The sequence below is a fragment of the Ornithorhynchus anatinus genome, chromosome 18 (assembly GCF_004115215.2).
Source record: "Ornithorhynchus anatinus isolate Pmale09 chromosome 18, mOrnAna1.pri.v4, whole genome shotgun sequence".
Lineage (NCBI taxonomy): Eukaryota > Metazoa > Chordata > Mammalia > Monotremata > Ornithorhynchidae > Ornithorhynchus > Ornithorhynchus anatinus.
In genome coordinates, this window is record NC_041745.1 from 2,281,243 (window position 1) to 2,297,329 (window position 16,087).

General features: G+C 49.6%; 1 protein-coding gene across 1 annotated transcript in view; it reads left to right on the top strand.

The window, feature by feature from the left end:
- Window positions 1-909: 909 nt before the first annotated feature.
- GPBP1L1 (GC-rich promoter binding protein 1 like 1) overlaps window positions 910-16,087 on the top strand; it is a 39,376-nt gene continuing 24,198 nt past the window's right edge. The window contains exon 1 of the mRNA XM_029046495.2: window positions 910-1,146. The gene's annotated coding sequence lies outside the window, so the exon portion shown is untranslated. The remainder of the gene's footprint in view (window positions 1,147-16,087) is intronic.

Sequence of the window (16,087 nt, forward strand, 5' to 3'; positions counted from 1 at the left end):
ACATCATGAACAAAATAAATGGAATAATAAATATGTAATAATAATAATAATGTTGGTATTTGTTAAGCAGCACTATTTGTTAGAGAAGCAGTGTGGCTCAGTGGAAAGAGCCCGGTCTTGGGAGTCAGAGGTCGTGGGTTCGAATCCCAGCCCTGCCACTTGTCAGCTGTGTGACTGTGGACAAGTCATTCTCTGGGCCTCAGTTCCCTCATCTCTAAAATGGGGATTAACTGTGAGCCTCACGTGGGACAACCTGATCGCCCTGTATCTTCCCCAGCGCTTACAACAGTGCTCTGCACATAGTAAGCGCTTAACCAATACCAACATTATTAATATTATTATTATTCTCTGTGCCTCAGTGACCTCATCTGTAAAATGGGGATTAACTGGGAGCCTCACGTGGGACCACCTGATGACCCTGTCTCTCCCCCAGCGCTTAGAACAGCGCTCTGCACAGAGTAAGCGCTTGACCAATACCAACATTATTATTATTAAACCCTTACTCTGTGCAGAGCACTGTTCTATGTACAGAGAGGCACAAGTGCTGTGGGGAGGGGGGAGGGAGAGGGAGGGCTCAGCTTGGGAAGGCCTCCTGGAGGAGGTGAGCTCTCAGGAGGGCTTCGAGGAGGGGAAGTCGACAAGGTGTGAAATTAAACTAATTCCTCTCGACCGTTTGTTTTGGTTGGAGCTGGAGGAAGGGCGGGGGCCGCGGAGGCCCACTGCGCCTGCGCACTGGGTTGAGCGGCGGGTGGGGGGGGAGAAAGGAGCGGGGCCGGAAGACTACAAATCCCAGTCGGCAAAGCGCGTCCGGGCCGCCCGCCGCCGGCGCCGGGGCATGCCGGGAGTTGTAGTTCCGGAGTGGGCGGGGCCGGCGGGCGCGCGCCGAGGGAGGCGCGTCCTCGCAGAAGGTGTCGGGGCGCGTGCGCGGGGGAGAAACAGCAACAAACACTTAGGAGAGGCCCGGGCCGAGGAGGACGGACGGACGACGGACGGATCTGCCCCCTGTCCGTGCCCCCGGAGGAGGAGGACACGGGCCCGGACGGTGGACAGAGACTCCCTCGCCTCCGTGGGGGGGGGCCGGACGTCCTTCCCTCCCCACCGGATCGGAGAAAGCCGTCGCCGACCCCGGGGTGGCCCCCGGACGAGGTAGGCCCGGGCCCGGGCAGGGGCCACGACGACCACCCTTGGGCCTCTTTCTTTTTAAAGAATTATTTGCCCCCTCCCCCCCCCCCGGCTCGGGGCAATTAGGTCGTTAAGGGCGGGGAAAGCTCCCTGCCAAGTGTGGAGGGGGCTCTGCCCGGGGAGGAACGGGAGGAGGAACGAAGGGGGCGAGGCCGTCGCCGGCTGGTCCTTGTTCCCTCCGTCGCCGTCGGCCCGCGGGGTCTGCTCCGGGACCACCCTTGCCCGCACGCTCTGGGTCTCTCTGGGGGGGGGGGTTCTGAGTTTCTCTGGGTGTCTCTGTGGGTGTCTGGGTGTCCCTTTGGGTGCCTGGGTGTGTGCCTGGGGGTCTCTTTGGGTGCCCCTCTGTGTCTCTTTGGGTGCCCGTGTGTGTCTCTGGGTGTCTCTGCCTGTCTCTCTGTGGGAGTCTGAGGGGGGTGGTTGTCTGTGTGTGTATGTGTCTGTGTGCCTCTGGGTGTGTATGTGTGTCTCTGTGGGGGTCTGTGTGTGTGTCTCTGGGTGTCTGGGTGTCTCCGTGGGGGTCTCTGAGGGGGTCTCTGTGTCTCTGTGTGTCTCTGTGGGGGCCTCTGAGCGTCTCTGGGGGTGTCTGGGGGTCTCTCTGGGGGTCTGTGTGTGTGTCTCTGGGTGTCTGGGGGTCTCTGGGGGTCTGTGTGTGTCTCTGGGGGGGGGTCTGGGTGTCTCTGTGAGGGTCTCTGTGTCTCTGGGGGTGTCAGTGTGTGTCTGTGAGGGTCTCTGTGTGTGTCTGTGGGGGTCTCTGGGGGTGTCTGTGTGTCTCTGGGGGCGTCTGTGTGTCTCTGTGAGGGTCTCTGGTTGTCCCTGGGGGTCCCTGGGGGGGTCTGTGTGTATGTCCCTGGGGGTCCCTGGGTGGGGGTGTGTGTCCGGGCCGGGCCGGGCCGGGCCGGGGCGGGCCGCCATTTTGGGCAGAGCTTTGTTATGGTGTCGGGGCGGACGGGAGGACGGGCGGGGAGGGATCCGGAGTCCGGGGCGGCCCGTCTTCCTAAACCCCCGCCGCCCCGCACCCCGAAGGAGCCCGCACCCCGAAGGACCGGCGCCTCCCGCCCTCCCCTTCCCTGCTGGCTCACTTTCGTCCCGCCGCCTCCCCCCTCCTTCCCTCCTCCCTAAAATGGGGGTGAAGACGGGGAGCCCCACGTGGGACCACCCACCTCTCTCCCGTCTCCCCCGACGCTCACAACAGTGCCCGGCACACGGCCAGCCCTTAAATACCATTCATTCCTTCGGGACTATTTATTGAGCGCTTACGAGGTGCAGAGCACTCTGCTAAGCGCTAGGAATGGACACCATTGGCATCACCGCCCCCCCCCCGCCTTTTCCCCCTCAAAAATGGAAGTCCCTCTCACCCCTGTTGGCCTGCCCTCCCGAAACGCCGCTTGTCAGCCAGGTGACCTTGGGCAAGTCACTTCGCTTCTCTGTGCCTCGGTTAACCTCACCTGTAAAATGGGGGTGAAGACGGGGAGCCCCACGTAGGACGGCCTGCTTCTCTTGCGTCTCCCCCGGCGCTCAGAACAGTGCTCGGCGCGTAGTAAACACTTAAAATACCGTCACTGGGATTATCAGCCCCCCCCCCACCCCGCAGCCTTTTGCCCCTCAAAAATAGAAGCCCCTGTTGTCCTGCCCTCTCAAAACGCACCCCCTTTTTCCTTCCCCTCCCCTTTCTGGGAGAAGGGTCCGGAACCCAAAAATAACCCCTACCTCCTTTATTTTTTTATAAATGGGCAGATCATTCATTCATTGTCATATTTATTGAGCACTTACTGTATGCAGAGCACCGTCCTAAGCGCTTGGAGTGGACAGTTCGGCAACGGAGAGAAACAATCCCTGCCCAACGACAGGCTGACAGTCTAAAAGGGGGAGACAGACAACAAAACAAGTAGTCAGGCATCAATACCACCAAAATAAATAGAATCCTAGATATAGTAATGATGGTATTGAAGGGCTTACTCTGTGCCGAGCACTGTTCTAAGCGCTGGAGTAATAATAATAGTAATAGTATTTGTTAAGCGCTTACTATGTGCCGAGCACTGTTCTAAGCGCTGGGGTTAGATACAAGGTAATGGGGTTGTCCCACGTGGGGCTCCCGGCCTCCATCCCCATTTTACAAGTGAGGGAACTGAGGCACAGAAAAGTTCAAGCAGCGTGCCCAAGGTCACGCAGCGTACAAGTGGTGGAGCGGGGAGAAGTGCCTCTCAGTTATGTTTTATGTTAGATCATGCTGTCTCAAGCGCTTAGTACAGTGCTGGGCACATGGTAAGCACTCCATAAAAATGATTAATGATAATAATAATTCCCCCCCCCCCCCCAGTGTAGCTCTTCCCTGGGAAGAGCTGAAAATAATTGCTTTGAGTCCATAGGCCTCACGCTGATGGTGGTGTTTGTTTTTTTTCTGGGGGATGGTGGTGGTTGGTGTTTTTTGGGTGTTTTTTTTTTCCTGTCTTATCTTGAGGCAGCCACACGTTGGGTTAAGTTTTCTTGTTGACCTCGAAAGTCTCCAGAAGGCTGCATGCTGTTCGCTTGCTCTTCAGCGTCCCCCTGTTTTTCATGAAAGAGGGAGGGTGTCGCACTTTGCAAAACACCTATTGGGCTGGGGAGGCGTACTGGACGGCTTTGGGCCCCGAGACTTGTCCCGAAGCAAACCGAAGATCCGGGCTTTCCAGTGGCTTCGGGAGATTTTCAGATCTTCCTGTCTGATCCACTTCAGATCCCTTTAACGGTCCTGGAAAGGAGCGGGGATTCGAGCGACAGAATGCCACTGAGGAGACGTGAATCCCAAACTGGGGGAATGTGCCACTTCAACCCAAGTGCCAGTTCCCGCTACCTCCTGATTCCCTAGATTGTATCAGGAAGTCCCAAAGATGTGGAAATGCAAAGGATTTTCTTTTTGGAAGACGGCTAAGAAGGAGTCCTGCCGTCTTGACGGGTTTAAAAAAAAGTATTCCTAACCCGAACATCAAGTCTGTCTGAAAGAGATGACTTAGAGTGATGAGACGAAGTTTGTGTGAGATGAGTAAACTTTTCCAACATCGAAAAAGACACCCTAAAATGAGATGCAGCGAAGGACTTGGCCTTACTTTTTTCCCTTTAGGAATTTAGAAGTCAATCTGGAAATGGGAAGGAGGTGCCTAAATTACTTAGGCGTATTTCTCTGAAATTTTTTGGTGATCGAGCATCTTGGTGTTTTTCTAAGACAAATATTAAAGCGAAAGGAGCGAAGGAGCTGCAGTTTTGTTATGAGCTCACCGAAATTCACACTCTTTAGTAATATTTCAGTGTTTGAGGGTTGAAAGTACATCCAAGCGATTCATATGATGAAGCTGGTGGTTCACTCGCTTTTGACAGTCCTATTTTCACAGCTCATTCTTGAAGACTTTGTGGTCAGATGGTATTGCTCCATTCTCCAAATTTCAGGCTTAATTTACAACGGTTGTTTTCTTTCTTACCCTCACCCTCGGTGGTATTTATTGAGCGCTTAGGGCGCTGTACTAAGCACTTGGGAGAGGGTAGCACCTAACAGAGATGGTAGACACTTTCTCTGCCCCCAGCGAGCTTTCAGTCTAGAGGGGGAGACAGGCTTTAATACAGATAATTATAGAACGAAAGCTGGAATGAGAATGAGCACTAGCTTAGACCGGAAGAGATGGTCAGTGCCCCAGGAACTTGTAGTGTCTGGCACATAGTAAGTACTTAACAAATACCATAATAATAATTATTCTTATTACTGTGAGTAAGCCAATCCTGCAGCAATTTTGGAGTCGTGTATAGAGGGTGCCTGCTTTACATGAGTGAGAAGCAGCGTGGTCTAATGGATAGAGCCCAAGCCTGGAAGTCCGAGGACCTGGGTTCTAATGCTGGCCCTGCCACTTGTCTGCTCGCAAACTTGGGCAAGTCACCTCGCTTCTGTGCCTCCTTCTGCTAAATGGGGATTCAATACCTGCCCTTCCTCCTACTTAGACTGTGAGCACCAGCTGGGGCCTCTTGATCTTGTGTCTACTCCAAGTAGAGTGCTTGGCACAGAGCAAGTGCTGAACAAGTACCAGATTTATTGTTAGAAGTCACTCCCCGAAACTACAGATCCCAGCGACACTGGGTGACAACTGCACATATGTGCTCGTCCTGGGCAGAGAACGTGTCTACCAACTAACTTTTGTACTCTCCCAAGCCGAGGCACACACAAGGCAGCACCCTGGCCCATTCCATTCGCGAATGGGGTCCCCAACGAGCCGTTGGGATCGGTAGCTTCAGTTTGATGCTCCAGTCACCGGGCAGTCACCTCCTGGCCCAACCCGGCTGAGAAAGGGGGCCCAAAGAGGGGAGTGGGCCAGGCCCACCCAAACCCCATTCAGTTGATGTGACACCTCTGGGGTCGTAGCCCGGGCAGGGTAGACTCGAGTGGTCTTCTGCAAGAAGCCCACCCCTAGATCAAGCCTCGTGTGACCTGCAGGGAGGCTAGTATCAGTAAGTAGATCAATCAATCCATCAATCATATTGATGGAGTGCTTTCTCTGTGCAGAGTGCTATACTAATCGCTTGGGAGAAGACAAGACACTTTCCACACCCGCAGCTCGTTTAGAGTCTAGGGGATATTTGGCAGTATACTCTGCTTTTGAGGGATTGGTCACACAGTCCTCATTCGAAGCCTTTTTTCTCTGTTATAGCTACTTTTGCCGTGCCTTCCTTTAAAGTGCCGTGACTTCAGATAGGATATCGGCATTGAGAAACGGATCCCATTTCACGGCATACTTTCTGAACACTGGGGTTTTTTTTTGTTGTTGTACTGGTGAGTTAAACGTATGGAGGAGGGGAAAACCAGAAAGCATGGTACTGTTAATCCACATGACCTGCAGTGGTTCGGACGAAGAAGCTTGAGGAATGAATGTATCATTTTTCTGGACCCTTCTGGGAACTGTGTAGCTCAGATTGTGAGTCCTTCGAGGGGCGGGGTCCGGGTCTAGTTCCCTCCCGCGCACTGTAAGCCCGTCAAACGGCAGGGACTGTCTCTATCTGTTGCCGACTTGTTCATTCCAAGTGCTTAGTACAGTGCTCTGCACATAGTAAGCGCTCAATAAATACTATTGAATGAATGAACTCTTTCCCAGCGCGGAGTACAAGGTTCTACAACCAGTTAGCGCTTAATAAATACTAGTACTTCAGTCGTCAAACAAAGCATTCCATTACTCAAGGTGACTATTTTTCTGAGCGAGTACTAAATTAGGATATAAGATTTTTACGGGTGCTTAGGAAGTTTCCTCTTGGAGATTCCCTTATGAGATTGTTTTTCCACAGGAGAATTGGTCTCCATGTGCAGGGGAATTTGTCACCTCTTTTAAAGTTGCGGGCCCAGGTAGGGGAGCTGGGGGTAGGAAGTGGGGGCTGGAAAAGACCCACTTTGGGTACTTCAGCTCAGGAGAAGGTGAGCAAGAAAGCCAACTTGCTGCTGAGGAGCATTGGCAAACCATCTGCTCAGGGTACTCCACATATTTTCTGGGAATAATCAAGTGGCCTGCAGCCTTATTTGGGTGGAATTATGTCCTTTTCCAGTGTTCACTCTTCATCACCTTTGAAAGCATTTAAGAGAGGTGCTTTAAAAATGTCCGGTGGGGGGGGGGGGGTGGCTGGAGGTAAACACAGGCTTACAGGTGCTTGGGCGATGTTCTCTTTATAAATATACCCACATTCTCCCTCTGGACTGTGAACTCTTGGTGGGCAGGACTGTGTCTGTTTGTTGCTATATTGTACTCTCCCAAGCGCTTAGTACAGGGCTTTGCACACGGTAAGCACTCAATACATATGTTTGAACATCCTCCTATGAGGATGATCTGGATATTTGATCAGTTTGGTTGTTTCCTTTTATTTAGCTTTATTGCATATAGTGACCTATTTTTTTTTTCCAGATGTTTGCTTGCACCCACGCAGTTGGCTTGGGACATTAGTTTATGATTATACATTACGGTCACTGTGACGGGACCGATCGTCTTTCTCCATATGTCTGTTACGAGCAGAAGTAACTTTTGGATAGAAATGAATGCTGAGTCCCGAGAAAACCGGGTCAACGATCTTTTGGATCAGTTATTTTCAAAATTAAAAATCCGCTTTAGAATAGAGACATCAGAGGCTGAGAATAGTAAGGAAAAAGCGGTATATAACCTGATTACCACAACTTGAGTGGAATGTTTCTGGTGAGAAACTCGACTGGGAGATGGATAGAAGTTTTAAGATGATGTGCTTTAAGGAATTTTTTAAAACTCGCCCGTCGGGTCATGATGACATTGTAGTCGATCAGTCAAATAAATCATTGCGTGCTTATTGTGTGCAGAGCACTGCAGTAAGTGCTTGGGAGAGGACTATTCGACAGACGTGGTAGATTAGTTACTCATCCGCAAGGAGCTTACAGTCTAGAGGAAACATAGTAGAAAGATCACATGGCTGGGAGTCAGAGGCCCTGAACTCTAATTCTGTGCATCAGTTTCCTCATCTGTAAAATGGGCAAAGAACACCTGTTCTTCCTCTCAGACCTTGAGCAGCAGAAGAAACTTGGGAACATGTCCCATCTGATTACCTTAAACATCTACCCTGGTGCTTAGAAGACCGTCGTCATTATTATAACATCAAGAATATTAAAAATTCACAGCGCCAACAATTTGATACTACATGCGTGTAATGCGTTCAGGCACTGGACTCTCGAGTTTTATCACTTAATAGGTGGGCAGAAGCCTGTCCACCAGTTAGCGTTTACAAGGAGAATTTTGCATTTCTTAAACTTTCTGAAGACTTTTAAGTGAGTCACCTTAATGTTTTGGACTCCCAAACTTGTACTTGCCTCTAAGGTGCCGTTTTTAAGAATTGACTGACGGAAAAGGCACAGAGAAGTGGCCAGGCTGGACCAGTCTCCCATTGGGGCAGCCGGTTTTTAAGCGAGTGTTGTTTTGTGGCGGATTTGGTGGGAAGGGAATTGAGGCAGCGATCACCTCCACTAGGTAGCATTAAAGGAAGGCCACGGTGCTGGCGGGTTCCAGTTCTTGCTGAGTCTTAATGAAAAACGGATTAAACCCCTGAATTTCTGAAAGTAAAACATTCAGCCAGGAGGGTATTAAGAACCTAAAATTTATGGTGAGCTATTTCCCTTAGCTTGTAGCTTTTCCCTTCCATTGGAATTGCGGGTATGTGGAATGTTGATGTTTTCTGAGGAAGGGTTGGAGTTTTCCTTTCCGACCTGACCCCTGCAATCTCCCCCCTCAGTGGCCGCTTCCTGAATCATCACCCACTCTGGAGCCTGGAGATCAGAGCTTCAGACAGTTTTTCCGACATCTGAACATGAACACATTTTACATTCCCCCTAAACCTGCAGACACAACTAGGTGGCTTCTCTCTCTGGAAAAAACGTGAGCCAAACTTTCAGGGTCTTGAGGGGTTTTTATTTTCCTTTTTTTAATTTTTATCTTTCTGATCATCTCCGTTCAGTCAATCATATTTACTGATTGCTTACTGTGTGCAGAGCCCCTCTACCAAGTGCTTGGGAGAATACAGTATAACAGTAAACAGACACATTCCTTACCCACTGCGAGCTTATGTGTTGGAGTTACCGGTGATCATATTTCATTTTAAGATAGTCCTTCTCTACAGGCGGGTTGTACACCAGTTTAAGCAAAGTGGGACTCTCCTTCTGAGTTACTCTGGGATATAGCTGGCAACTTGCCTTCGAAGAACCTCTGATGTAAGGGAGTAACCTGTATTTCCCCATCAGGTGACCTCCTGTTCAGCCTCCTGCTAAATCTTTTCTACTCCGTGACTTCTCCAAAAGGCCTCCAAAAGTGTTCCACGTAGTTATCCTTTACTCAGAAATGGAGATTTGGTTTTTTTTCCCCCAAAGCCTTTCTGTGCTACTTTCCCTATCCACAATATGAGAATATATAAAACTTTCAAGTGCAGTTGAACCCGCGTATAATCTTTTAGACTCTTGAGGGGAAATTTCCAGTAAAAAACGTGAGGGCGAAACAGACAAAAACACACTTGGAATTTTACCTAGTGGGCTCTGCCACACAAAAAGTGAAGTCAGGAAACTCAGTTGCTTTTCTTTCTGGAGTGGAGGTAAAGTACCCTACTTACTGGGAGATAGGATCTGGCCTTGAGTCACTGAAGCTAAAAGTTTTGATAAGAGCTCCGGTCGTTTTACTAAGTTGTTTGCTTTGAGTGTTGTGGGTACTGTTTCTGTACTGTACTGTACATATTTTGCTTGGTGGAGGGGAAAAAACCAAACTCCCCCCCTTCAGAAAAAAAAAAATTACTGAGGTTTGAGTTGTTGCCCTGACATGCAAAAAGGAGAACTCCAAAGTCATTTGCACTTCACAAGTAGAATGTGAATTGATTTGAAAAGTCTTTCCTGTTTAACTTAAAACTCAGTATGCCATCGGAGTTAAGGTTTTTGATGCTTTAATACATCTTCTGATCTGAACCTAGCACATTCGTATTTGTGAAGCGAGTTGTAATTTTGGCAGAGCCGAAAAGATTTTTACATATTTGTCGAGGGATGGGTTAATGGGTTTTCTTGAGCATTTCTAGGGTGTGTTGCAGAGTCCTTTGAGTAATATGTGTTTAAAATAGATTTCTAAGAGTACTGTCCATTCTCCATAACATTCTGGAATTCCTGCAGTCCTTCTGGGACATAATTCTTGGAGCACTAAGTCATGAGAGTGTATTGTGAAGGTAATGTAAGTTGCCATCTGTCTCCAAGTGTGCTTTAAAAAGAAAGCTTTCTTTTTATGTCTAATATGCAGTTCTCGTCAAACACTTATTGTTGGTAACATAAGACTCACGGAAGGCAATGTCCAGATAATCCTTTCGTTTTACTGACTGGGCTTCAGGCGACCCACTGACCATTATAATTTGCTCGCGTTGGCTGGTTTTCACTTTAGAGTGTGTATCGGTAACCACATTTTGAAAATTATAATCTGTCTGAAGGGGAACCAGGCACCGATCATTGAGGATTCTGTGTTTTTCTAAACATAAATGTTTGTAATGGAGTGGAAGAATTTGCACAAACATTTAATAATAACAATAATAATGGCATCTCTTAAGTGCCTACTGTGTGCCAGGCACTGTTCAAAGTGCTGGGGCAGATACAAGCGAATTGGGTTGGACCCAGTCCCTGTCCTACAAGGGGCTAACTGTCTTAATCCCCATTTTACAGATGAGGGAACCAAGGCCCAGAGAAGTGAAGTGACTTGCCCAAGGTCACACAGCTAAGTGGCAGAACCGGGATTAAAACCCATGACCTCTGACTTCCAAGCCCAGGCTCCAGCTCCACCACTATTCCGCCATGTGACCTTGGGCAAGTCACTTCACTTCTCTGGGCCTCGGTCCCCTCATCTGTAAAAATGGGGAGTGAGACCGTGAGCCCCACGTGGGACGGGGACTGTGTCCCACCCGATTTGCTTGTATCCACCCCAGCGCTTAGTGCAATGTCTGGCACATAGCAGGCACTTCACAAATACCGCAGTTTTCGGTATTACTATTATTACAGTAGGCATTTGGGGACTCATGTAAACTTGGGCAACTAGGAGACCATTTATGTCTTGCCTTGTAAGTGACGAGAACATTCCTGGAATGCACGCAACTCCGCCAGCTCTCCGAAAGACTAATGCTTCTCCCAACATGCCAAAATGACTCTCAGCGTCAGTCATAACCTTAGGCACTGGCAAGGTTGAAGTCCACCCGTCTGATGTCTGTAGTCGATGGCTCTCTCTGGGCCAAGGCCGTGTCCGGTCTGCTACCCTCAAATCTATAATGCGGGAGTTACGCTTCCACCACCTCCCGCCTGCCCCGAACTTACACCCTCTCGACTGTAAGCTCATCGCGGGCAAGGAATGTGTCTGATATCGTTATATTGTACTCTCCCAAGCTCCCGGTACAGTGCTCTGCACACAGTAAGCGCTCGATAAATGTGACTGACTCCTGTTACCCCTCACCAGCGCCAACCTTTGGATAGCCTTCTATCCAGGCAGCATAGTGAAAAGGCGCATTATAGGAGAACTGACTGGAAACAATACAAATTACAAATCCGCCTCAAAGATAGCACAACTCTGTGCTCAAACCGAACTGGCCCGTCGGTCCCAGGGTTTGGCGTGCCAGTGTTGTTCTACCTTTTAGCTTTCCAGGAGCCTGTGACTAATCTGACCGCCTTACCTTATAAGTAGAGGGTTGTGGAAAAGTTCCCTGAGATCACGAACCACGGAATGTGTTTCCCCACCCATTTAATGTGGAGGGTTACCATGATTGGTCAAGGAGTAACAAAGTTATACATGCAGAAAATGACAGGCCCATTAGATGTCTCTGTGAAGCAAGAACAATCTAATTTCTTACTCCAGAAGAAATTCCTCCAGTGGATCTTCTCTGGAGATCATTGTTAGGTGGGTGGGGCGGGGGCGATGAAGTCTGAGGCTCTGTAAATCTGATTTGTCACGGAAGCCCGGGCTCCAAGGGCTTCTCTTCCTCGCCCACTTTGGAAGAGAGATGCAATACCCAAACCCCATCCCCTCCCAGAACGTCCCCTGCCCTGGCGGATTTGAAGCCTCACCCCCTGTAAACTGAGGCAGTTTCTGGAGGGCAGGGCTGGGATGGTCTGGTAAAGGACGGTCAGCGCCTCAGCTTCCTTCTCTCACCTCCCCCAGCCCTTCTCCTCCCCCTCCTTCCGTGTAGCCTGGCTGGGCAAAAGCAATGAGAAGCATCATGGCTTAGTAGAAAGACCCCAGGCCTGGCAGTCAGAGGACCTGGGTTCTGACCCCAGCTGTGCCATATCCCTGCTGTGGGACATTGGGCAAGTTACTTCTTACACCTCAGTTTCCTCGTCTGTAAAATCGGGGCTCGGTATCTGTTCTCCCTCCTATTTAGACTGCGAGTCCCGTGTCGGGCAAGGACTGTGTCCGACCCAATTATCTCTTCTACTCCAGTCCCAGTCACAGAGTAAGCACTTAGCAAATACAATTATTTTTCTTTTAAGTACTTCGGTAAGAGGTGGGGCTTCAGTGTCACCAGAGCAGGTTGCTCAGTGGTGGGGATTCGAGAGCTTTAGACATCCTACATGGCCCAGTCCCAATCAGTCCCTCCTGATTGCTTTTCGTTTAGATGAGGATAATAATAATGTTGATATTTGCTAAGTGTTTACTGTCTGCTCAGCACTGGGGTAGGTACAGTATAAGTACATGGGGTGAAGCAGCGTGGCATAGTGGATAGAGCACAGGCCCAGGAGTCAGAAGGTTATGGGTTCTAATCCAGGCTCTGCCACATGTCGGCTGTGTGACCTTGGGCAAGTCACTTCACTTCTCTGGGCCTCAGTTACCACACCTGTAAAATGGGGATCGAGCCTCAGAGCCCCACGTGGGACACACGGACCGTGTCCCGCCTGATTAGCCTATATCTACTCCAGTGCTTAGAAGAGTGCCTGGCTTACAGTAAGAGCTTAACAAATACCATTAAAAAAATAATAATAATCACCCACTCCCTTCCACAGAGTGAACTGTGGAAGGAGGTGGTGTTGACTCATCAATCTGGTCTGCCATGTCCCTCCCTTAGGGAGAAAGCAAGGGCTCAACAGATGCTGGCTTTGTTCACAATGAAAATACCACCGGTCAGGTGTCCATGTGCCCCATCTAACTCTTATCTCTCTGTTTTAGTTTGTTTAATGGCTTATCTCAATACCTCTCCTCTTCCGCCCACTGCTGAGTGTGCTCATTGCCCTACAACTGGGACTTACTCCCCCGTCCTGAGTAGAACCGGAATATTCCATGGAAACCTTGAAAGGAGAAGGGCAAGGAAAAGGGAGCACCGGGAAAGTGAGGGTGGTGAGGACGGTGCAGGGGGGGAGTTGGGGTGGGAGTCTGTCATCAGGGGAGTTGGGGCTGGGGGGAACCTGTAGCAGAGGGGGAAAAGAGACCTCCCGGTATTTGACCCTCAAAGCCAAACAGCCCCCCTGCAGTCCAAAGATCACCATATTCCCCTGCCTTTACGTAATCCGGGAAATGTAGTTCCATTATTTTACTTTCGAGTGACTTGGTAAAGGCTTCCTTTTTTTAAAAAAAAAATTTTGTTTGAGCGCTGGCTATCTTGGAATAGATGACTGCTTTTCTGGAAGTGACTCGGGGTGAACTGTTGTGTAGTTGGGTAGTGGGAGTGTCATTGAGCAGAGGGAGCCCTACAAGATTGACTGCTCCGACATATAATGCGGCCACGATACGATGATACCACAGGCTTCTGGGCGGTGCCAGCCAGCCGGTGTTTTGAGGACATCTGGGTCCGTTTTCCCATGCTGCTTGAAGGGGCAACTCCCAAAAATGAAGGCAGGAGCGAAATCCCAAGTGCCAAAGTTACAGGGCAGTGAACTAAGAAGTAGCTCAGGAAGCTGGGCAGCAGCCTTCCAGAGGCACGTTCGGCTTGGGATTTTCCTGGCGGGGGAGTCCACCCCGTCTTGCAGACCCGGGCCCAGTAGGTCCCAGAGCTCCCAAGCCCACCCAATGGTCCTCTTTTTGCAGCCAATCCAGATTGCTGTGTGGTTAGTCCTCCAATGGTATTTGAGTGCTTACTATATGCAGAGCACTGTACTAAGCACTTGGGAGAGTGCAGTATAGCAGAGTTGGAAGAGACATTCCCTGCCCACAACGAGCTTACAGTCCAGAGGGTCGTCTTCTCCTCCCCACTTCATACTGACTGGATTTGTCCAGATCACATGTGGGCGGGAGTCCACCAACCTCTGAGATGCACCATCCCCATCTCCTTTAGGCCCTGGCTACACACCTGGATTCTTGATGACAAAGTAAGATGCTCTGTTTATCTGCTCTGCAAGGTTTTTCTGTAGGCATTGCAGTCTCCCCATGTGTCCTGATCCAGCAGTCACTCTAAGTGTTAGGCACTAATGCTAGTTGGAGGTGCTTCCTTTTAGTCTAAGTGAGGCTCAAGAGCTGTGGGTGACGAGCAACCCTTTTGGCACAGAGTAACCGCGAAGCCTCTCTTGGCTTCCTGCTTTTGAAGAAGCGGCTTAGTGGATAGAGCACGGGCCTGTGGGTCAGAAGGACCTGGGTTCTAATCCTGGCCCTGCCATTTGTTTGCTGGGTGACCTTGGGTCACTTGACTTCTCTGGGCCTCAGTTACTTCATCTCTAAAATGGAGACCAAGACCGTGAGCCCTATGTGGGACAGGGACTGTGTCCTACCCATTTACTTTGTATCTAACCCAGTGCTTAGAGCAGGGCTGGGCACATAGTACGTGCTTAACAGGTACCACATTATTATTAGGCATTGTTTAGAGGGCTCCCCTAGACTCCGCTCCTAATCGAGCAGCAATCGAGAATCTTGCTAGCATCCACCCTCCATTCCTATCCCACAGAACTGCTTTGGAGCAAATGTATGAGTCAACCAGTCAATCAATCAATCATTTCTATTAACCCCTCAGTCTGCACCGAGGACTATTAGACGTGTGGGTGAAACTAATAGAGTCAGCATAGCGCTCAACTCCAGTTAAGCAAGGCAAAGCCTCTCCACAGCCCTCTCCCGTGCTGCGACTCTTCCATCACCCAGGACCTTGGCAGCGTTTTGGATTTGGTTCTCTTTACACACCCACTGGATCGCTGAGTGGTACGGTTCTCTCCTTCCCGTCATCTCCAAAAGAGTCGCCTCCAGTGAAAGGCTGAACTGAGACTAGGGGCTTTTGTGTCACCGTGTGATCAGGATAGTCCATCACACAGCACTTAGTACATTGCTCTGCACCCCCAGTAAGTGTTCAATAAATACAGTCGATCGGCTTACGCTTCGGGTAACCTTGCTCACATGAGGAGAGTAGATCGCGACTGAAGTGACTCAGGAGGGATTGCAGTAGTGGAGGGAACTCATCTGTCAGGAGAATATGAGAAATGCCACAGGATGCCTGGGGGATTGTGGAAGTTGGCCACCTTGACATCATCATCATCATTTTCATAACTGATGTGTCGTTTAACATCCCTAATTTAATCAGTTCCTCTACTAACTCTCCAGGGGCCAATTGTCTGAATTTTTCTAAACCTTACTTGAGCCTCTTGAACACCCCCTGGCTTTTCCCTCCAGTAGGTTTCTTATGCATTTACCTTCCATAAAGTTATCTAACCCTTTCTGTTGATACTTCCTGCCTCCACAACTTCCTTTGCTAATTAATTCTCATGTTTTTTTCTCCTGTGGGCTAAGAAATGCCCCCTCTCACTGGTCTCAAATAAACTATCTTTAAGCTTTGATGGATTTCCTCTTTTAATAATAATAATAGTGGTATTTAAATGTTTACAGGCTGCCAGACACCGTTCTAAGCACTGGGCTCGATACAAGATAATCAAATTGGCTGTAGTTCCCGTCCCACATCGGGCTCACAGTCTTCATTCCCATTTTACAGATGAGGGAACCGAGGCCCAGAGAAGTGAGGTGACTTGCCCAAGGTCACCCAGCGGGCAAGTGGCAGATCCGGGATTAGAACCCAGGACCTTCTGATTCCCAGGCCCGTGTTCTATCCACTAGGCCACGCCGCTTATTTTGTCCTGGCAACGTGGGATTCTGGGTTCACCTTCCCCTGCCGCCTTCATGACTTTGCAGATTCCAGATTGGTCCCTTTTCAGCCTTGGCCTTTATGGACTAAAGAATCTTATGTTTTACATGAGGGTGTTCTCCTCCTCTTCTCTCCCCACTCCACACCACCATCCCAACTGTTCTCATTGTCTTTAAGAAGGGTTTTGGGATGTGAGTATGGGGCTTCTGTGGTGCAGCATATAAAAAAAAGCTAGGGAAAGGAAAACTGCAAGGAGAAGAGAAAGAGATTCGTGGGTAGATTTGTTTTAGGGAACTGAGGGTACCTCACCTGTTTTTGGACACTGTGACGCAGCTCTTCTAAA